This window comes from Heteronotia binoei, chromosome 9 (genome assembly GCF_032191835.1).
Source record: "Heteronotia binoei isolate CCM8104 ecotype False Entrance Well chromosome 9, APGP_CSIRO_Hbin_v1, whole genome shotgun sequence".
NCBI classification, from domain to species: Eukaryota; Metazoa; Chordata; class Lepidosauria; order Squamata; family Gekkonidae; genus Heteronotia; species Heteronotia binoei.
The window spans coordinates 123,725,354-123,747,116 of NC_083231.1; the positions used below are offsets into that span (position 1 = coordinate 123,725,354).

General features: G+C 52.3%; 1 long non-coding RNA gene across 2 annotated transcripts; it reads right to left on the bottom strand.

Moving 5' to 3' along the window:
- Positions 1-17,081: 17,081 nt before the first annotated feature.
- Positions 17,082-19,025, bottom strand: LOC132577437 (uncharacterized). 2 transcript variants are annotated; one of them, XR_009555828.1, is made up of 3 exons: positions 18,939-19,025; positions 17,548-17,701; positions 17,082-17,464 (listed from the first exon to the last, which is right to left on the bottom strand). It is a non-coding gene; the product is annotated as an uncharacterized LOC132577437 (long non-coding RNA). The 2 variants fall into 2 exon arrangements; XR_009555829.1 differs by lacking the exon at positions 18,939-19,025 and adding an exon at positions 18,008-18,244.
- Positions 19,026-21,763: the final 2,738 nt, after the last annotated feature.

The window sequence follows — 21,763 nt, forward strand, 5'->3', positions numbered from 1 at the left end:
TGGCTGACCCAAGGCCATGCCAGCAAGTGCAAGTGGAGGAGTGGGAATCAAACCTGGGTCTCCCAGATAAGAGTTCGCACACTTAACCACTACACCAAACTGGCTCTCAAGCATCATTGAACTCCAAAGGGAGTTCTGGCCATCACATTTAAAGGGATCGCACACCTTTTAAATGCCTTCCCTCCATTTGAGAATAAGGAAGGATAGGGACACCTTCTTTTGAGGCTCATAGAATTGGAGTCCCTGGTCCAATCCTTTTGAAACTTGGAGGGTATTTTGGGAGGAGGCACTGAATGCTATGCTGCAAATTTGGTTCCTCTATCTCAAAAAGCAGCCACCACCCCCCACCACCCCCGGAGCCCCAGCTACCTGCAGATCAGTTCTCAATTATACCCTATGGGAATTGGTCTCCATAGGGAATAATAGAGCGCCCAGGAGACATTTCCCACCCACTCCCCTTTCTGATGACCCTGAAGCGGGGGGAGGGCCTCCAAACCAGGGCATCCCCTGCCCCCACCTGGGGATTGGGAACCCTACAAACATAAGAGAGGCAATACAAGAGATGCACTTTAACAAAAAGATAAACTCTTTATAGAAACAAAAGCACGGAGGTTTTCATAGGAATCTTCTTTCATTCCAGCCTGGTTACTCTTACTTCATAGCAAGGGCTCTTTTGAGCATGGCTGGCTACAGAGATCTTCAGCAGCCGCAAAGATGCTCAGAACAGAGCAGACTAAATAATACATAGCTTGTAAGCCCTAGTTAAATCGCGCAGATACTGGAACAGCAGAAAAAGATTTCCAGGCTGTATTTGGAAGGCTGTGGCTCTTCTCACTTGGATCCTGAATCTCACAATTATCAGCAATTATTCAAAGCAGGCCTTGAAATAGGCTTCCCAATCCCCAGGTCCCAGCAGGGGATCCCCCGGTTTTACAGGCTTCCCCCCTCCCCCAGCCAGCTGGCCGGCGGGGGAAGCTCCACCTCCACAGCCATTATGCACCTCCATGAACAATTCCCATTAGGAATGATGGGGAATTGATCCGCGGGTATTGGGGGCTCTGGGGGGGGCTGTTTTTTGAGGTAGAGGTGCCAGATTTTCAGTATAGCATCTAGTGCCTCTTCCCCAAATACTCCTTAAGTTTCAAAAGTATTGGACCAGGGGGTCCAATTCTACAAGCCCCAAAAGAAGGTGCCCCTACCCTTCATTATTTTCTATGGAAGGAAGGCATTTTAAAAGGTGTGCTGTCCCTTTAAATGTGATGGCCAGAACTCCCTTGGAGTTCAATTATGCTTGTCACAGACTTGCTCCTGGCTCCACCCCCAATGTCTCCTGGCTCCACCCCCAAAGTCCCCAGATATTTCTTGAATTAGACTTGGCAACCCTACCTTGAAATAGTAAGTTTTACGCACACCTTCAGGCTCAGTTCTAGGGGTTCTGCCACTCCCGGCAGACCCGTGCACTGCCCCTTCCCCCAGCTCCCTTTCAGGTTGTTTTTTGTGCACGTCATCATGCAGGGCGGCATGCGGGGAGAGAGTGATGGGCGGGGCACAAAAGGGCTGCTGCGCCGCTGCATTCCCCCTGCACCAGCTGGCAGCTTTCAACCCGAAAGTGGCTGGGCGCCGCTCCTTAGAAGCCTCCAAAGAGCGTGGCAGCCAAGCTGTGCCTTCCAGCAGCAGAAGGGGCAAGGAGAGTAAGGGGCCACCTTCAGGCAGGGTAGTGCCTTAGGCAGCCACCTACCCCACCTACTCCCACGCGCCGGCCCTGCACGCCTTTCCCTCCCCTTCTGCTGTTGTTGCCTCTTTGCTGCCAGCGTGGTGTAGTGGATAAGTGTGCGGACTCTTATCTGGGAAAAGCTCTGCTCATAACCTGAGTTCGATCCCGGCAGAAGCTGGGTTCAGGTCGCCGGCTCCAAGTTGTCTCAGCCTTCCATCCTTCCAAGGTCGGTCAGCAGAGTGCCCAGCTTGCTGGGGGAAAAGCGTAGATGACTGGGGAAGGCAAGGGCAAACCACCCCGTAAAAAGTCTGCCATGAAAACGTTCTGAAAGCAACATCACCCCAGACTGGTGCTTGCACAGGGGACGACCTTGACCTTTTTAATACAAAACTGGAGCGAAGAAGGTATGTCTTCCATCCATGGTTTTATATGGAGAAGTGACCAGAGTAACTCCCGAAAGCTCCTTCCCACCCCCACTTTTTGTTTGTCTTTAAGGTGCTCCTGGCTCTTTCCTTTGGCTGTAGAGCGAGTGCCATTCAAAGCAATTGGTATCTGGCCTTGGCCCAGGCAGAACAGTCTGCATGATACACCTACCCAAGATTCCAGTTGTGGGGAGAGCAGGCCTGTAGCCACAGGGGGGCCTGTGGGGGCCCTGCCCCCTGACCTCCTGGTGAGGCCCCCTGACTCAGGCCCATTGGACCTCAGCCTTCCCTTCCTGCTGCCTCTAGGAAGCAGGTGGGCGGATTGTGAGAGGTTGGTCCTCCCTGTTCAGAGACCAGGGAGTGGGGCTGGGGGGTGGGGGGAGAGATGGCCCTTTGGAAAGTAAGGAAGCCCCACCTGTGCCTCAAAGGAAGCCTAGTAAAGACAGAGGATACCTGATAGAGAGATGTCAAAAATACAGAAATCTGAGTAGCACACACCTACAATATATATTCAATCGCTCGTTATATTCAGTCGCTCATATCATAAAAACGGTACACACAAAAAACATATATTCACAAAGTCCCAGTCCATAAATGTCCACTGTATTCCAAAGTCTACTTGAAATGGAATTTCCACTTCCTTGTGTGAAGTAGTGAAGAAAAGACGGGAGACCGGTTTCGGCCACACCTTTCTCAATCGTCACTTGCATTGGAAATCACTGCGTACGCCTTCTCCGGTTGTACAAATGATCATTCGCTCATTGCTTCTCGAATGGGCAATGCCTCGCCCAAATTCCACAGCTGGTTACTACGTCCCATCTTTCCTTCTCTGCTGCTTCACACAAGGAATTGAAGATTCCGTTTCAAGTCGGCTTTGGAATACCGTGGACATTTGGGGACTGGGACTTTGTGAATATATTTTCGTGTATATTGTGTCTATGATATGAACAACTGAATATAATGAGCCATTGAATATATATTGTATGTGTGTGCTACTCGAATTTCTGCCCAAAGACAGTCTGGCAGAGGTCAGACACAGCTCCCCGGCAAGAATTAAGTTAATTAAAGTGCCCCCTCAGAAATTTAAATGCCCCCCCCCCCCCCAACATTTGAAATCCTGGCTACGGGCCTGGGGGAGAGCAAGGTACAAAGAACATCGGAGGGTTTTCCCTAGAACAAGTGCTTAGAATCATAGAATCCTAGAGTTGGAAGGGACCTCCAGGGTCATCTAGTCCAACCCCCTGCACAATGCAGGAAACTCACAAACCCCTCCCCCTAAATTCACAGGATCTTCATTGCTGTCAGATGGCCATCGAGCCTCTGCTTAAAAACCTCCAAGGAAGGAGAGCCCACCACCTCCCAAGGAGGAAGCCTGTTCCACCGAGGAACCGCTCTAACCATAGAATCATAGAGATGGAAGGGATCTCCAGGGTCATCTAGTCCAACCCCCTGCGCAATTAGGGTTGCCAAGTCCAATTCAAGAAATATCTGGGGACTTTGGGGCTGGAGCCAGGAGACATTGGGGTGGAGCCAAGATCAAGGCTGTGACAAGCATAATTGAACTCCAAAGGGAGTTCTGGCCATCACATTTAAAGGGACAGCACGCCTTTTCAGTTCCTTCCTTCCATAGGAAATAATGAAGGATAGGGGCACCTTCTTTTGGGGCTCATAGAATTGGACTCTCTGGTCCAATCTTTTTGAAACTTGGCGGGTATTTTGGGGAGAGACACTAGATGCTATTTGGTGCTGCTACCCCAAAAAACAGCCCCCCCAGAGCCCCAGTTATCCGTGGATCAATTCTCCATTATTTTCTATGGGAATAAATCTCCATAGGGAATAATAGAATTCCCAGCAGACATTTACCTCCCCTCCCCCTCGCTTTCTGACGACCCTGAAGCAGGGGGAGGGCCTCCAAACCGGGGAATCCCCTGCCCCCACCTGGGGATTGGCAACCCTATGCCCAAGGCAGGAAACTCACAAACACCTCCCCCTCAATTCACAGGATCTTCATTGCTGTCAGATGGCCATCTAGCCTCTGTTTCAAAACCTCCAAGGAAGGAGAGCCCACCACCTCCCAAGGAGGAAGCCTGTTCCACTGAGGAACCGCTCTAACCATAGAATCATAGAGATGGAAGGGACCTCCAGGGTCATCTAGTCCAACCCCCTGCACAATGCAGGAAACTCACAAACCCCTTCCCCTAAATTCACAGGATCTTCATTGCTGTCAGATGGTCCTCTAGCCTCTGCTTCAAAACCTCCAAGGAAGGAGAGCCCACCACCTCCCAAGGAGGAAGCCTGTTCCACTGAGGAACCGCTCTAACCATAGAATCACAGAATCTTAGAGTTGGAAGGGACCTCCAGGGTCATCTAGTCCAACCCCCTGCACAATGCAGGAAACTCACGGTCACCTCCCCCTAAATTCACAGGATCTTCATTGCTGTCAGGTGGCCATCTAGCCTCTGCTTCAAAACCTCCAAGGAAGGAGAGGCAAGTAGGCGTGAAAAACCTCAGCTTGAGACCCTGGAGAGCTGCTGCCAGTCTGAGTAGACATGAGGGACCGAGGGTCTGATTCAGTAGAAGGCCGCAGCTGCATATGTTCGTGTTCATCAAGGGCCCCCCTGCCCACCTTCCTCACTCCCTTCCCATTCTCTTTGTTCACAGCAGATCAGTGGCTTGCGCTCCTGAGTCATAGCGTTATGTGCAGAGAGCAGCCATTAGCAATCCGTACATCGGCCACCTTGTCCCCACTCAATCCTTGCAAGGCCTTTTCCAGCCGTGTCTGTCATATGCAGTTCCAGCTGGCGTGGCATCAGAGGGTGTGGCCTAATATGCAAATGATTCCTGCTGGGCTTTTTCTGTGTGAGACAACAACGACGTCAGGGGGGTGTGGCCAAATATGCAAATGAGGGGATGTGGCCAAATATGTAAAAAAAGCCCTCCCCCAAGTTCTGTTTGATAGCCACTGATTTGATAGCCAAGAGAGAGATCTTGGGGTCGTGGTAGATAACTCACTGAAAATGTCAAGGCAGTGTGCGTTTGCAATAAAAAAGGCCAACGCCATGCTGGGAATTATTAGGAAGGGAATTGAAAACAGATCAGCCAGTATCATAACGCCCCTGTATAAATCGATGGTGCGGTCTCATTTGGAGTGCTGTGTGCAATTCTGGTCGCCACACCTCAAAAAGGATATTATAGCATTGGAAAAAGTCCAGAAAAGGGCAACTAGAATGATTAAAGGGCTGGAACACCTTCCCTATGAAGAAAGGTTGAAACGCTTGGGGCTCTTTAGCTTGGAGAAATGTCGACTGTGGGGTGACATAATAGAGGTTTACAAGATTATGCCTGGGATGGAGAAAGTAGAGAAAGTCCTTTTCTCCCTTTCTCACAATACAAGAACTCGTGGGCATTCGATGAAATTGCTGAGCAGTCAGGTTAAAATGGATAGAAGGAAGTACTTCTTCACCCAAAGGGTGATTAACATGTGGAATTCACTGCCACAGGAGGTGGTGGCGGCCACAAGCATAGCCAGCTTCAAGAGGGGGTTAGATAAAAATATGGAGCAGAGGTCCATCACTGGCTATTAGCCACAGTGTGTGTGTGTATATATTTGGCCACTGTGTGACACAGAGTGTTGGACTGGATGGGCCATTGGCCTGATCCAATATGGCTTCTCTTATGTTCTTATTTGCTGTGAACAAAGAGAGGGGGAGTGGGTGATGAAGGTGGGCAGGGGGGGCCTTGGTGCCTCGGCAAGAGCTGACAAAGAGAATTTTTTTCTCCCTCTGCTCAAATGCAGGGCCTCGAGGGCACCCAGCAAAGCCGATGGGCAGCAGGTTCAGGGAGGACCTCTTTACAGAGAGAGCGATTCAAATGCGGAATTGGCGGCCAGCGGATGGAGTGACGCAGGGATGGAATTCTAGCAGGAGCTCCTTTGCATATTAGGCCACACCCCACTGATGTAGCGAGTCTTCCAAGAGCTTACAAAAAAAGAGCCTTGTAAGCTCTCTGAGGATTGGTTACATCAGGGGGGGTGCGGCCTAATATGCAGAGGAGCTCCTAGAATTCCATCCCTGCGTCACTCCATCCGCTGGCCACCAATTCCGCATTTGAATCGCTCTCTCTGTAAAGAGGTCCTCCCTGAACCTGCTGCCCATCGGCTTTGCTGGGTGCCCTCGAGGCCTTGCATTTGAGCAGAGGGAGGAAAAAATTCTCTTTGTCAGCTCTCTCCACCACCTCCCCCTTACATAATCCTTGGGACACAGGGGTTCCTGGGGGCGAAAAATGGAGTGGTGGTGTGCTCCAAGATTAACTCCCCACTGTCTTCGCCCCCTCCAGATTTGCCCCAATGATTGGGCACAGTGAAACGACTCACGCCAGCCCCAGCCGTCAGCCCTGGTCTTCTCCCTGCCGGTCTCCCGCAGACTCCGAAGGCCTGGAGGTGACCTCCCGCTGCCTCCCACATCAGATCAGAGCTCTGCGAAATGTCACGGGTGCAACCTCGGCTCGGGGCGAGCGTAGCGATGTTCTTCGTGGCCCAGTCGGCGGCCGTCGTAACCTTTCCCTTCAGGAGAGAAGAGCTGCCGAAGGAACAGTGAGAAGCCGGCAAATGCCATTTGGGAAAGGTAAGGGAGCACAGAGCGCACCTCAAGAAGGATGCTCGGAAAGCGAACTGTCACAGACGTCCGGGTGGATCTTCCGGCCCCAGACAAGGCAGCTCGCTTCTTCCACCCTGCGGCCTCCTGCTGAAGTCCTTCAATGTCTTGCAGGCCTGAGCCGTCGGTTTATGTTGTGCAGCCGCTGGAGTCTGTGGAAGGGAGGCCTGCTGGCTTCGTCTGGTAGCCCAGATGGGCCTCAGGGCCTGCAGTGCCTTCGCTCCGATGTGAAAGATCCTGGAAAGCCAGTTTAGTGCAGTTGTTAAGTGTGCGGACTTCTCTGGGAGAACCGGGTTGGATTCCCCACTCCTCCACTTGCCCCTGCTGCAATGGCCTTGGGTCAGCCAGAGCTCTCTTATCTGGGAGAACCGGGTTTGAGTCCCCACTCCTCCATTTGCAGCTGCTGGAATGGCCTTGGGTCAGCCAGAGCTCTCTTATCTGGGAGAACCGGGTTGGATTCCCCACTCCTCCGCTTGCACCTGCTGGAATGGCCTTGAGTCAGCAAGAGCTCTCTTATCTGGGAGAACTGGGTTGGATTCCCCACTCCTCCACTTGCAGCTGCTGGAATGGCCTTGGGTCAGCCAGAGCTCTCTTATCTGGGAGAACCGGGTTGGATTCCCCACTCCTCCACTTGCAGCTGCTGGAATGGCCTTGGGTCAGCCAGAGCTCTCTTATCTGGGAGAACCGGGTTTGATTTCCCCCTCCTCCATTTGCAGGTGCTGGAATGGCCTTTGGTCAACCAGAGCTCTCTTATCTGGGAGAACCGGGTTGGATTCCCCACGCCTCCACTTGCAGCTGCTGGAATGGCCTTGGGTCAGCCAGAGCTCTCTTATCTGGGAGAACTGGGTTTGATTCCCCACTCCTCCAGTTGCAGCTGCTGGAATGGCCTTGGGTCAGCCAGAGCTCTCTTATCTGGGAGAACCGGGTTGGATTCCCCACTCCTCCACTTGCAGCTGCTGGAATGGCCTGGGGTCAGACATAGCTCTCTTATCTTTTTCCACTTGCAGCTGCTGGAATGGCCTTGGGTCAGCCAGAGCTCTCTTATCTGGGAGAACCGGGTTGGATTCCCCACTCCTCCACTTGCAGCTGCTGGAATGGCTTTGGGTCAGCCAGAGCTCTCTTATCTGGGAGAACCGAGTTTGATTCCCCACTCCTCCACTTGCAGCTGCTGGAATGGCCTTGGGTCAGCCAGAGCTCTCTTATCTGGGAGAACCGGGTTGGATTCCCCACTCCTCTACATGCAGCTGCTGGAATGGCCTGGGGTCAGACATAGCTCTCTTATCTTTTTCCCCACTTTTCCAGTTGCAGCTGCTGGAATGGCCTTGGGTCAGGCAGAGCTCTCTTATCTGGGAGAACCGGGTTGGATTCCCCACTCCTCCACTTGCACCTGCTGGAATGGCCTTGGGTCAGCCAGAGCTCTCTTATCTGGGAGAACAGGGTTTTTCCCCACTTTTCCACTTGCAGCTGCTGGAATGGCCTTGGGTCAGCCAGAGCTCTCTTATCTGGGAGAACCGGGTTTGATTCCCCACTTCTCCACTTGCACCTGCTGGAATGCCCTTGGGTCAGCCAGAGCTCTCTTAGCTGGGAGAACCGGGTTGGATTCCCCACTCCTCCACTTGCACCTGCTGGAATGGCCTTGGGTCAGCCATAGCTCTAGCAGAAGTTGTCCTTGAAAGGGCAGCTGCTGTGAGAGCCCTCTCCAGCCCCACCCACCTCACAGGGTGTCTGCTGTGGGGGAGGAAGGGAAAGGAGATTGCAGGCCGCTCTGAGACTCTGTCCTTGAAAGGGCAGCTGCTGTGAGAGCCCTCTCCAGCCCCACCCACCTCACAGGGTGTCTGTTGTGGGGGAGGAAGGGAAAGGAGATTCTGAGCCGCTCTGAGACTCTTTGGAGTGGAGGGCAGGATATAAATCCAGTATCTTCTTCTGCTCATTCCTTCTTCCCTGGGGCGATGGGCGGAGGACTGTGAAGACCTTGAGCACCATCCAGCTCATAGGGTTGCAAGGTCCAAATAAAAAAATAGCTGGGGACTTTGCGGGTGGAGCCTGGAGACTTTGGGGGTGGAGCCAGGAGCAAGGGTGTGACAATCAAAGTGGAATTCCGAAGGGAGTTCTGACCATCCCATTTCAAGGGACCGCACCCCTTTTAAATGCCTTCCCTCCATTGGAAATAATGAAGGATAGGGGCACCTTCTTTTGGGGCTCATAGAATTAGATCCCCTGGTCCAATCCCTTTGAAACTTGGGGGGTGTTTTGAGGAGAGGCCCTGGATGCAATGCTGCAAATTTGGTGCCTCTATCTAAAAAAACAACTCCACTAGAGCCCCAGATACCCACGGATCAGTTCTCCGTTATATCCTATGGGAATCGGTCTCCATAGGGCATAATGGAGTCCCCCTCAAACTTTCTGATGACCCCAAAGCGGGGGGAGGGCCTTCAAACTGGGGGAATCCCCTGCCCCCACCTGGGGATTTGGCAACCATAATCCAGCACCTAAGTCTCCTGTATGACAGCACACACCAATGGATGGGGTCTGTGTACTCCTTAGAGTTCCAGGTTGGGGGAGTGCCCAGCATCCCTTACAGCAGCTGTAAGTGGAGGAGTGGGGAATCAAACCTGCTTCTCACAAATAAGAGTCCATGCACTTCACCACTACACCAAACTGGCTCTCTAGCAGTGTAGTGGTTAAGTGTGTCCAGGAGTGGCCATATAGAATAAATGTCAGATGTTTGAAAGAAGACTGCAGATTTATACCCCGCCCTTCTCTCTGAACCAGAGACTCAGAGCGGCTTGCAATCTCCTATATCTTCTCCCCCCACAATAGACACCCTGTGAGGTGGGTGGGGCTGAGAGAGTTCTCCCAGAAGCTGTCCTTTCAAGGACAACTCCTACGAGAGCTATGGCTGACCCAAGGCCATTCCGGCAGCTGCAAGCGAAGGAGCGGGGAATCAAACAAGCAAATGGAAGCAAGCAAACAAGCAGAAGGAAGGAAGGATTTACTTGTTCCTTTCCATGTGTGCACCTTTCTACCATTTTCATTGCTCTGGGTCACCAGATAATATTTTGAAATGGACCAAGGGGGGGACAGTGTTCCGTCTAAGCTGAGTTAGCGTGAGCTAGCTCAAAGTCTTATAGCCCCTGGCTCACACATTTTAGCTCAGGAAGGAGGGACCCAAAGCACACTAATTTATGCAGTAGCCAAATTGCTCACTTGCGACTTGAACGCCGGGAGCTCACAAAGTGGAATTCTTTTGCTTACAAGACTCCACAGCATCTTACTTGTGAGGTCAGAGTTCTGAGAGACCTGTGACTGGCCCAAGGTCACCCAGAGTGGGAAATCAAACCCGGTTCTCCAGATTAGAGTCTTTGGCTCCTAACTACCACACCACCCCAGGAGCCGTTGTTACAAATGTGCTGTGTGCCTACTAGGGTTGCCAAATCCTTCAAGAAATATCTGGGGAGTTTGGGAGTGGAGCCAGAAGACTTTGGGGGTGGAGCCAGGATTCACTGGGGGTGGAGCCAGGAACAAAGTTGTGACAAGCATCATTGAACTCCAAAGGGAGTTCCGGCCATCACATTTAAAGGAACCGCACACCTTTTAAATGCCTTCCCTCCATTGCAAATAATGAAGGATAGGGGCATCTTCTTTGGGGGCTCATAGAATTGGACCCCCTGGTCCAATCCTTTTGAAACCTGGAGGGCATTTTGGGGAGAGGCACTGGATGCTACGCTGAAACCTTGGCGCCTCTTCCTCAAAAAACAGCCTCCCCAGAGCCCCAGGTATCCCCAGAGCCCCAGATACCTGCAGATCAGTTCTCCATTATACCCTATGGGAATCGATCTTCCTAGGGAATAATGGAGCGCCCAGCAGACATTCCCCCTGGGGCCCCTCTGGCTTTCTGATGACCCTGAAGCGGGGAGGGCCTCCAAACCGGGGGATCCCCTGCTCCCACCTGGGGATTGGCAACCCTAGTGGCCAGCAGCGGCATGCTGCGTGAGTGCTGCCTTCCCATTCTTTGCTGGCCGGCCTGCCTTTGCCGTTGCTGCACATTCGCTTCCATGCTTTCCGTAAGGGATGTGGGTGCAGGTGAGGACAGGCACGCTCTTCTTGAGTGACACCCCAGTCAGCTCCGCAGGGGAAGTTAATGCGAAGGGACTGCGTCTGATGCTTCTGGACAGAGATGCCTCCACCCCACAGACAGAAAGAGCACCGAGGGGCTGGATTGCCCAGGGGAGCCAGCAGGTTGGAGAAAGAGGCTGCCAGTCATCGCTAGACACGTCCAGCCAGAAATCTCATTTTAAAAAATAGCACAATCTGCTTTTGTCTGTGGATGAGTGCCCTCTGGTGGACACTGCGGGAAGCTGAGTCCGGGAGACCAACGAAGTTGAATTCTGGGTGTCAGCTTTCATGCGGATGCAGACTTCCTCGCAGGACCTTTTTTTTTTTTTTGTAGCAGAAACTTGTTTGTATCTTCGGCCACGCACCCCTGATGCAGCCCATCCTTCTGGAGCTTCCAGGGCTCTTAGCCTACTGTAAGCTCCAGGAGGACAGGCTCCATCAGGGGTGCGCAGGGCTTTTTTGGTCGAAAAAGCCCAGCAGGAACTCCTTTGCATCTTCGGCCCCGCACCCCTGATGCAGCCCATCCTCCTGGAGCTTCCGGGGCTCTTAGTACAGGGCCTACTGTAAGCTCCAGGAAAATAGGCTACATCAGGGGTGCGCAGGGCTTTTTTGGTCGAAAAAGCCCAGCAGAAACTCCTTGGCATATTAGGCCACACCCCCGAAGTCACCATTGTTTCACGCAGGGCTTTTTTGTTTAGTATGTCGTTCCCTGGGCAGAAAGAAAAGGTGGAAAGAATATCCTCAAAGTGCACCTGCAGATGGGCTCCCCCCGCCTCCATTAATTTTGTGGGCATGCCCCCCTCCCCTCCGGGCCTGGGAATCTTTTTGGCCAAGGGAGATGCGTTTGAGGGGCCTGTGTTGCCCAGGGCGCCCCCTGCTGGCCTTATGTGCTGTAGCTCAAGCCTTTCAGATTCATCGGGCGACAAAGATGGTGAGGTCTCCACTGTAGGGTTGCGAAGTCCAATTCAAGAAATATCGGGGGACTTTGGGGGTGGAGCCAGGAGACTTTGGGGGTGGAGCCAGGCGCAAGGGTGTGACAAGCATCATTGAACTCCAAAGGGAGTTCTGGCCATCACATTTAAAGGCGCCGCACACTTTTTAAATGCTTTTCCTCCCTTGGAAACAATGAAGGATAGGGGCACCTTCTTTGGGGGCTCATAGAATTGAACCCCTTGGTTCAATCTTTTTGAAACTTGGAGGGTGTTTTAAGGAGCGGCACTGGATGCTACGCTGGCAATGTGGTGCCTCTACCTCAAAAAAACAGCCCCCTGAGAGTCCCAGATACCCGCAGATCAATTCTCCATTATACCCTATAGGAATCAGTCTCCATAGGGAATAATTTATTTACTTTAAATTTATATGCCGCCCACTCCATATGGCCTAGAAGACATTTCCCTCCCCCCGCCCCTGCTTTCGGATGCCCCTGAAGTGGGGGGAGGGCCTCCAAACTGCGGGATCCCCTGTCCCCACCTGGGGATTGGCAACCCTGCTCCTCAGGCAGAGGTCTTTCCCATCATCTGCTCCGTGATCTCTATCTGGAGATGCCAGGGATTGAACCTGGGGCCTTCAGCGTGCCAGGCAGAGGCTCTGTTCTTGACCCACAGCCCCTCCTGGGCCAGGCAAAGGCATGAAACAGATCAGGCGTCCCCAGTCCTTTTGAGTTTACAGGCACCTGACCTGACTCAGTGAGGTGAGCATAGCCACAAAATGGCTGCCACAAAAGGCAGCAGGTGCCTCAGCTTTCCTTTAGTCACACGGTGGAGATCCTTGTGTTGTGGAGGCCGTCAATGAAATCTCCTGTATCCACTCAGGAAGCCCACCTGGCCTGCCCCTTTCTTCAAAAGGTTTGGTGGGAGCCCTGAGCTACAACATCTGCTTGGCAAGTAGAAGGTCCCAGGTTCAATCCCCAGCCTCTCCAGTTAAGGCAGGAGGTGATGGGAAAGAACTCTGCCTGAGACCCTGGAGAGTGGCTGCTTGTCAGAATAGATGACACTGACCTCGAAGGATGGGCAAAGGGTGTGTTTCAGTACAAGGCGGCTTTGTGTGTGTTCATGAGTGATCCATCTGGTACAGCATCCTGTTCCCCACAATGGCAAACAGATGACTCCAGAAAACCTCCTGGCAATACACAGAGGACAAAACTTTTTTCCAATTGCCGCCCAGCTCTGCTTTAAAGCCATCCAAGCTATTGGCCATTACTGCATCCTGTGACAGAAAATTAAGAACATTAGAAGAGCCCTGCTGGGTCAGACCAGTTAGGGTCCATCTAGTCCAGCCTCCTATCTCACATAGTGGCCAATCAGTTCTTCTGGAGGGCCAACAACAGGGCAGAGAGGCCGAGGCCTGAGAAGATCATCAGAAGAGCCCAGCTGGGTCAGACCAGGGAGGGTCCATCTAGTCCAGCCTCTTGTCTCACACAGTGGCCAACCAGTTCCTCTGGAGGGCCAACAACAGGGCAGAGAGGCCGAGCCCTTCCCCTGAGAAGAATATCAGAAGAGCCCTGCTGGATCAGACCAGTGAGGGTCCACCTAGTCCAGCCTCCTGTCTCACACAGTGGACAACCAGTTCCTCTGGAGGGCTAACAATGGCAGAGATGCCGAGGCCTTCCCCCGAGAAGAACATCAGAAGAGCCCTGCTGGATCAGACCAGTGAGGGTTCACCTAGTCCAGCCTCCTGTCTCACACAGTGCCCAACCAGTTCCTCTGGAGGGCTAACAATGGCAGAGATGCCGAGGCCTTCCCCCGAGAAGAGCCTTGCTGGATCAGACCAGGGAGGGTCCATCTAGTCCAGCCTCCTATCTCACACAGTGCCCAACTAGTTCCTCTGGAGGGCCAAGAACAGGGCAGAGAGGCAGAGGCTTTCCCCTGAGAAGAAATCAGAAGAGCCCTGCTGGATCAGACCAGTGAGGGTCCACCTAGTCCAGCCTCCTGTCTCATACAGTGCCCAACCAGTTCCTCTGGAGGGCTAACAATGGCAGAGATGCCGAGGCCTTCCCCCGAGAAGAGCCTTGCTGGATCAGACCAGGGAGGGTCCATCTAGTCCAGCCTCCTATCTCACACAGTGCCCAACTAGTTCCTCTGGAGGGCCAAGAACAGGGCAGAGAGGCAGAGGCTTTCCCCTGAGAAGAAATCAGAAGAGCCCTGCTGGATCAGACCAGTGAGGGTCCACCTAGTCCAGCCTCCTGTCTCACACAGTGCCCAACCAGTTCCTCTGGAGGGCTAACAATGGCAGAGATGCCGAGGCCTTCCCCCGAGAAGAGCCTTGCTGGATCAGACCAAGGAGGGTCCATCTAGTCCAGCCTCCTATCTCACACAGTGCCCAACTAGTTCCTCTGGAGGGCCAAGAACAGGGCAGAGAGGCAGAGGCTTTCCCCTGAGAAGAAATCAGAAGAGCCCTGCTGGATCAGACCAGTGAGGGTCCACCTAGTCCAGCCTCCTGTCTCACACAGTGCCCAACCAGTTCCTCTGGAGGGCTAACAATGGCAGAGATGCCGAGGCCTTCCCCCGAGAAGAGCCTTGCTGGATCAGACCAAGGAGGGTCCATCTAGTCCAGCCTCCTATCTCACACAGTGCCCAACTAGTTCCTCTGGAGGGCCAAGAACAGGGCAGAGAGGCAGAGGCTTTCCCCTGAGAAGAACATCAGAAGAGCCCTGCTGGATCAAACCAGGGAGGGCCCATCCAGTCCAGCCTCCTGTCTCACACAGGGGCCAGCCAGTTCCTCTGGTGGGCCAACAGCAGGGCAGAGAGGCTGAGGCCTTCCCCTGAGAAGAACATCAGAAGACCCCTGCTGGATCAGTCCAGTGAGGTCCATCTAGTCCAGCCACCTGTCTCCTTTTTTCTAAACTGGAAAGTCCCAGAGACCCTTCAGCCTTTCCTCCTGGGGTGGAGGGAGGGGGCTCCAACCAACTGATGCAATGAATTATGCATGATGTGGAGTCCTTTCAATTCTTCAGGGCACGTCTTGGCAGAAATTTTCAGGCAACAGACCGGAAATGCTGCATGTTCAAAGTCTTTAAAGTTTGATGCCTGGATAATATCTAAAGAGATGGTTGCGAGCGAAGGCAGCCTTCAGCAGATTGTGCCTGCAGTTTCTGCTGAGTTACTGAAGATTCTCCTCCCCAGAATCAGAATTCGTATAAAAAGAAGATGATATTGGATTTATATCCCACCCTATGCTCTGAACCTCAGAGCGGTCACAATCTCCTCTACCTCCCCCCCCCCCCGCCCCCAACAGACACCCTGTGAGGTGGGTGGGGCTGAGAGAGCTCTCCCAGAAGCTGCCCTTTCAAAGACAGCTCTGCTATGGCTAACCTAAAGCCATTCCAGCAGCTGCAAGTGGAGGAGTAGGGAATCAAACCCGGTTCTCACAGATAAGAGTCTGTGCACTTAACCACTCCACCAAACTGGTGTGCCTAATATGCAAATGAGTTCCTCCTGGGCTGGCCAGTGCATGAGACAGGAAGGACCGCTCATCAGATCCAGCGAGGCTCTTCTGAGGTTCTTATGAAGGCCTCGGCCTCTGCCCTGTTGTTGGCCCTCAGAGGAACTGGTTGGCCACTGTGTGAGAAGACAGGAGGCTGGACTAGATGGACCCTCCCTGGTCTGATCCAGTAGGACTCTTCTGATGTTCTTCTCAGGGGAAGGCCTCAGCCTCTCTGCCCTGTTGTTGGCCCTACAGAGGAACTGGTTGGCCCCTGTGTGAGACAGGAGGCTGGACTAGATGGACCCTCCCTGGTCTGATCCAGTAGGACTCTTCTGATGTTCTTCTCAGGGGAAGGCCTCGGCCTCTCTGCCCTGTAGTTGTCCCTCCAGAGGAACTGGTTGGCCCCTGTGTGAGACAGGAGGCTGGACTAGATGGACCCTCCCTGGTCTGATCCAGCATGGCTCTTCTTGCTATGGAATCCAGGCGGCCAGTTTTGATTAAAAGTATGCAAGCATTCCGCCAAGTTGCCATTTAAAATTTTTCAGTTTTATGTTTTTAAGGTACTTAATGTGTTTTATCGATGTTGTAAACCACCTTGACCTCTGTAAGGTAGAAAGGCAGCTAATAAAATGCTTTAAATGTATAAAACTATTGAATGATATGAGTAGGGTTGCCAGGTCCAATTCAAGAAGTATCTGGGGACTTTGGAGATGGAGCCAGGAGACATTGGGGGTGGAGCCAGGAGACATTGGGGGTGGAGCCAGGAGACATTGGGGGTGGAGCCAGGAGTAAGATTGTGATGAGCATGATTGACCTCCAAAGGGAGTTCTGGCCATCACATTTAAAGGGACCGCACACCTTTTCAATGCCTTCCCTCCTCTGGAAATAATGGAGGAAAGGGGCACCTTCTTTTGCGGCTCATAGAACTGGACCCCCAGTACAATCGTTTTGAAACTTGATGTTTTTAGGAGAGGCACTGGATGGTATTAGGGCTGCCAAGTTTCTGGGCCAGGTGGGGATTCCCCCACCCCAGAGGTTCCCCACCTGCGAACCCACATTGAGCCGGTGGTGGGAACCTCCCCCAACATCACCGGTGCGATGACATCACTTGCAGTTTTCCCTCCCAAATTGCTAGAGCGTCCATGAAGAAGAAGAACTGCAGATTTATACCCCGCCCTCCACTCAGAATCTCAGAGTCTCAGAGCAGCTCACCATCTGCTTTCCCTTCCTCCCCCACAACAGACACCCTGTGAGGTGGGTGGGGCTGAGAGAACTCTCCCAAAAGCTGCCCTTTCAAGGACAGAGTCTCAGAGCAGCTCACCATCTCCTTTCCCTTCCTCCTCTACAACAGACACCCTGTGAGGTGGGTGGGGTTGAGAGAACTCTCCCAGAAACTGCCCTTTCAAGGACAGAGTCTCAGAGCGGCCTACAATCTCCTTTCCCTTCCTCCTCCACAACAGACACCCTGTGAGGTGGGTGGGGTTGAGAGAGCTCTCCCAGAAGCTGCCCTTTCAAGGACAGAGGCTCAGAGTGGCTAACCATCTCCTCTATCTTCCTCCCCCACAACAGACACCCTGTGAGGTGGGTGGGGCTGAGAGAGCTCTCCCAGAAGCTGCCCTTTCAAGGACAGAGTCTCAGAGCGGCTCACCATCTCCTCTATCTTCTGCCCCCACAACAGGCACCCTGGGAAGTGCATGGGGCTGAGAGGGCTCTCCCGGCAGCTGCGCTTTCAAGGACTACACAAAAATACAAAACTGTGTGGCCTAAAAATCGCTTATATCACAGTAAATTGTGTTCAGACATATCTCCCAAAACACAATCAAAAGTGCAGAAGGATGAATGGAGCCCAGTTCCAGCAAGAATATCTCAGTTCAATTAGTCCCGTTCTGACAGAGGATAAAATAATGTGCCCATAAAGTCCAACCAAGCCCTCACAAGGAGGGAAAAGGCTCAAAAGAGCACCGGTGGAGTGGCTGTCCGTTCAAAGGGGGAGGTGGGGCAACAGCAGCGACTCTTCACCTCCCTCCTCTTCACTCGCCGGAGAAATCCAATCTCAATCTCTCTCAACGTGTCTGTCGACTGTACTTGCTGTGCGTTTCGAAGAACCGCCCTGAGGCAGTTCACACTTTATCAAGAGCCTAAATAAATACAATTATTATTTAACATCATAGTGTGGAAGATAAATATCTCTAAATGCAATAGTACATCGAAGTATACTTACAAAATGGTGCATCACTTTCTCTCAACTGCTCTTCACAAATTTCATTCCAGGCAGATGCTTCAACCAGCAGGGGAGGGCCGCCATAAGACCGCGTTCTCCAGGTGCAATCAATGAACTCTCAAAACACTTAAAGCAATATTGTTCCTCAAAATTGCTAGAGTGTCCATGAAGAAGAAGAAAAATTGCAGATTTATACCCCGCCCTTCTCTCTGAATCAGAAACTCAGAGCGCCTTACAATCTCCTATATCTTCTCCCTCCACAACAGACACCCTGTGAGATGGGTGGGGCCGAGAGAGCTCCCACAGCAGCTGCCCTTTCAAGGACCACCTCTGCCAGAGCTCTGACTGACCCAAGGCCATTCCAGCAGCTGCAAGTGGAGGAGAGGGGAATCAAAGAAGAAGAAGACTTTAGATTTATACCCCACCCTTCTCTCTGAATCAGAGACTCGGAGCGACTTACAATCTCCTATATCTTCTCCCCCAACAACAGATACCCTGTGAGGTGGGTGGGGCTGCGAGGGATCTCCCAGCAGCTGCCCTTTCAAGGACAACTCTTACAAGAGCTATGGCTGACCCAAGACCATTCCAGCAGCTGCAAGTGGAGGAGTGGGGAATCAAGTCTGGTTCTCCCAGATAAGAGTCGACAAACTTAACCACTACACCAAACTGAAAACCATAGCTTTTCCCTGGATGCTCCTTAGGGTTGCCGAGTCCAATTCAAGAAATATCTGGGGACTTTGGGGGGGGGGGGGGAGCCAGGAGACTTTCGGGGTGGAGCCAGGAGACATTAGGGGTGGAGCCAAGACCAAAGCTGTGACAAGGATAAATGATCTCCAAAGGGAGTTCTGGCCCTCACCTTTTCAATTCCTTCCTTCCAAAGGAAATAATGAAGGATAGGGGCACCTTCTTTTGGGGCTCATAGAATTGGACCCCCTGGTCCAATCTTTTTAAAACTTGGGGGGTATTTTGGGAAGAGGCACTAGATGCTATACTGAAAATTTGGTGCCTCTACCCAAAAAAAACAGGCTCCCCAGAGCCCCAGATACCCGTGGATCAATTCCCCATGATTTTCTATGGGAATAAATCTCCATAGGGAATAACAGAGTTCCCAGAAGACATTTCCCTCCCCTCCCCCCGCTTTCTGATGACCCTGAAGAGGGGGGGTAGGGCCTCCAAACCGGGGGATCCCCTGCCCCCACCTGGGGATTGGCAACCCTAACGCTCCTAGAGCAGCCGATGCACAATGCGCACACGAAAACAGCCACAGGCTGCGGGTTACTTGGCAACCCTAGATGCTATGCTGAAAATTTGGTGCCTGGGCCTCAAAAATCACACACACCCCTCCAAACCCCAGATAACAGCCTCCAAACCAGGGGATCCCCTGTCCCCACCTGGGGATTGAAGACCTGGAGATAACCGTGTCCTACACTGCTAATATATATTTGCTCTTTGCTATCACTGCTTTAGCGCTGAACACTAGTTTGCTTACAAGAATCGCTTTATATAACAAAAAGGATTGTAACGCAGCTTAATGAGCACTCCTAAGAGATGCATAAGAGAATGCCAAGAGAAACTCTGCAAAGACTTAGTAGCTCACCCAGCGCTCAATTCTTTGCATCATTACATTTAATTAATGTGTATGTAATTGTATATTTAGTTCCAGAATAACCATTAGTCGGGCAAAGGACGTTCCCTACCATAACACGCCTATTTTTTACCGGAAGCGTGTCACTTTTTTCTTCATTCTGGGAGAATCGCCAGCACCTTGTCTACTGAGCGGACCATACGCTGAAAATGAGTCAACAGTGTGATGCGGTGGCTCAAAAGGCAAATGCAATTTTGGGCTGTATCAACAGAAGTCTAGTGTCCAGATCACGTGATGTGATGGTATCACTTTACTCTGCTCTGGTAAGACCTCACCTGGAGTCTTGGGTTCAGTTTTGGGCACCACATTTTAAGAAGGATATAGACAAGCTGGAACGGGTCCAGATTAGGGCGACGAAGATGGTGAGGGGTCTGGAGACCAAGTCCTGTGAGAAAAGGTTGAAGGAGCTGGGCATGTTTAGCCTGGAGAAGAGGCGGCTGAGAGGTGATAGGATCACCATCTTCGAGTACTTGAAGGGCTGTCCTATAGAGGATGGGCTGGAATTGTTTTCTGTGGCCCCAGAGGGTAGGACCAGAACCAACGGGTTGAAATTAAATCAAGAGAGTTTCCGGCTCAACATTAGGAAGAACCTCCTGACCGTTAGAGCGATTCCTCAGTGGATTGGGCTTCCTCGGGAGGTGGTGGCTCTTTTAAACAGAGGCTAGATGGCCATCTGACAGCAATGAAGATCCTGTGAATTTAGTGGTTGTTAAGCTGCGTTACAATCCTTTTTCATCATGTGATTCTTCTAAGCAAACTAGTGTTGAGTGCTAAAGTAGTGATAGTAAAGAGCAAATATATATTAGCAGCATAGTACACAGTGGGGAGGGATGGTGGCTCAGTGGTAGAGCATCTGCTTGGGAAGCAGAAGGTCCCAGGTTCCATCCCTGGCATCTCCAAAAAAGGGTCCAGGCAAATAGTTGTGAAAAATTTCCACTTGAGACCCTGGAGAGCCGCTGCCAGTCTGAGAAGACAAGACTGACTCTGATGGACCCAGGGTCTGATTCAGTAGAAGGCAGCTTCATATGTTCATATCTCCAGGTCTTCAACCTCACCGTGGTTTTTCCCCCCCTTATTTGCCCCACTTGGGGATCAGCAACCCTAGCTGTGAGGACCCTGATGCTCTGTGGGGAGGGGCAATACACTCGAGGAGAGCCAATAAGCACAACTCTCCAGTTTGCAAAACAACCCGCCCCCCTCCTAATGCGGCACTATCAGCTGTGGGGGTGGGGAAGGAGAGCACATGTAAGGGAAGGATCCTAGCAGCCTTTATGGCACTTGACAGCGTGCCTCGGGTTTGGCAGATAAAAGGAGAGTCGTTCAGGACCCCAAACCAAAGATAACAAATCCAGGTGTGAGTGCAGAACGTGACTCAGTTCAGCCAACCTACTATGAGTCACACACACACACACACAGACCCCGGGGGGGGGGGGGAGTAAACTGCATATATTCTTGTAATCCTTACTCTGGAGGTGGGGTTTGCAAACATTGCCCTCTTGCCCCCAAGAGTGGTTTTGGGCAGGAGGGGCACCCAAGGTGAGAGGAGGGGCTGGCTGTGATCTCACCCGTGATGGGGAAGGTGGGGGCTGTCAGAGCCTTTGGCTGGCAGCGAGGGGGGGGGGGGCAGGGAAGGAGACCTGGTCGGCCAAACATTTGCAGAGAGCTGCAGAGGCAAGAAAGAGGGAGAAGGAGAGAGAAGGAGACGCCAAGGTTGGCCTGAAGGCCTTCTGAGCTAATCCGGCCTGGCACTTCTCTCTCTCTCTCGGCCTCAAAGTCACCAGGCTGACCTGGCGCGGGTGTTCGGTGACCGTGCTCTGAACCTGCCACCTCCGCGCCTGCTGCGCAGCTGCCCGGGGGCCAACAACACTCCCGCCTCCTCTCGTGCCCGGCAGGCACCTCCGGGCATTGGAAGAAGCCACCAAAACTACAGCCATCCGGCCTCCATCTTGGAGTTATAACGATGATGATGATATTGGATTTATATCCCGCCCTCCACTCCGAAGAGTCTCAGAGCGGCTCACAATCTCCTTTCCCTTCCTCCCCCACAGCAGACACCGTGTGAGGTAGATGAAGATATTGGATTTATATCCCGCCCTCCACTCCGAAGAGTCTCAGAGCGGCTCACAAGCTCCTAATAGGGTTGCCAAGTCCAATTCAAGAAATATCTGGGGGCTTTGGGGGTGGCGCCAGGAGACATTAGGGGTGGAGCCAAGATCAAGGCTGTGAGAAGCATAATTGAACTCCAAAGGGAGTTCTGGCCATCACATTTAAAGGGACAGCACACCTTTTCAATGCCTTCCTTCCATAGGAAATAATGAAGGATAGGGGCACCTTCTTTTGAGGCTCATAGAATTAGACCCCCTGGTCCAAACTTTTTGAAACTTGGGGGGGTACTTTGGGGAGAGACACTAGATGCTATACTGAAAATTTGGTGCCTCTACCCCCAAAAACAGCCCCCCCCCAGAGCCCCAGATACCCGTGGATCAATTCTCCATGATTTTCTATGGGAATCAATCTCCATAGGGAATAACAGAGTTCCCAGCAGACATTTCCCTCCCCTCCCCCCGCTTT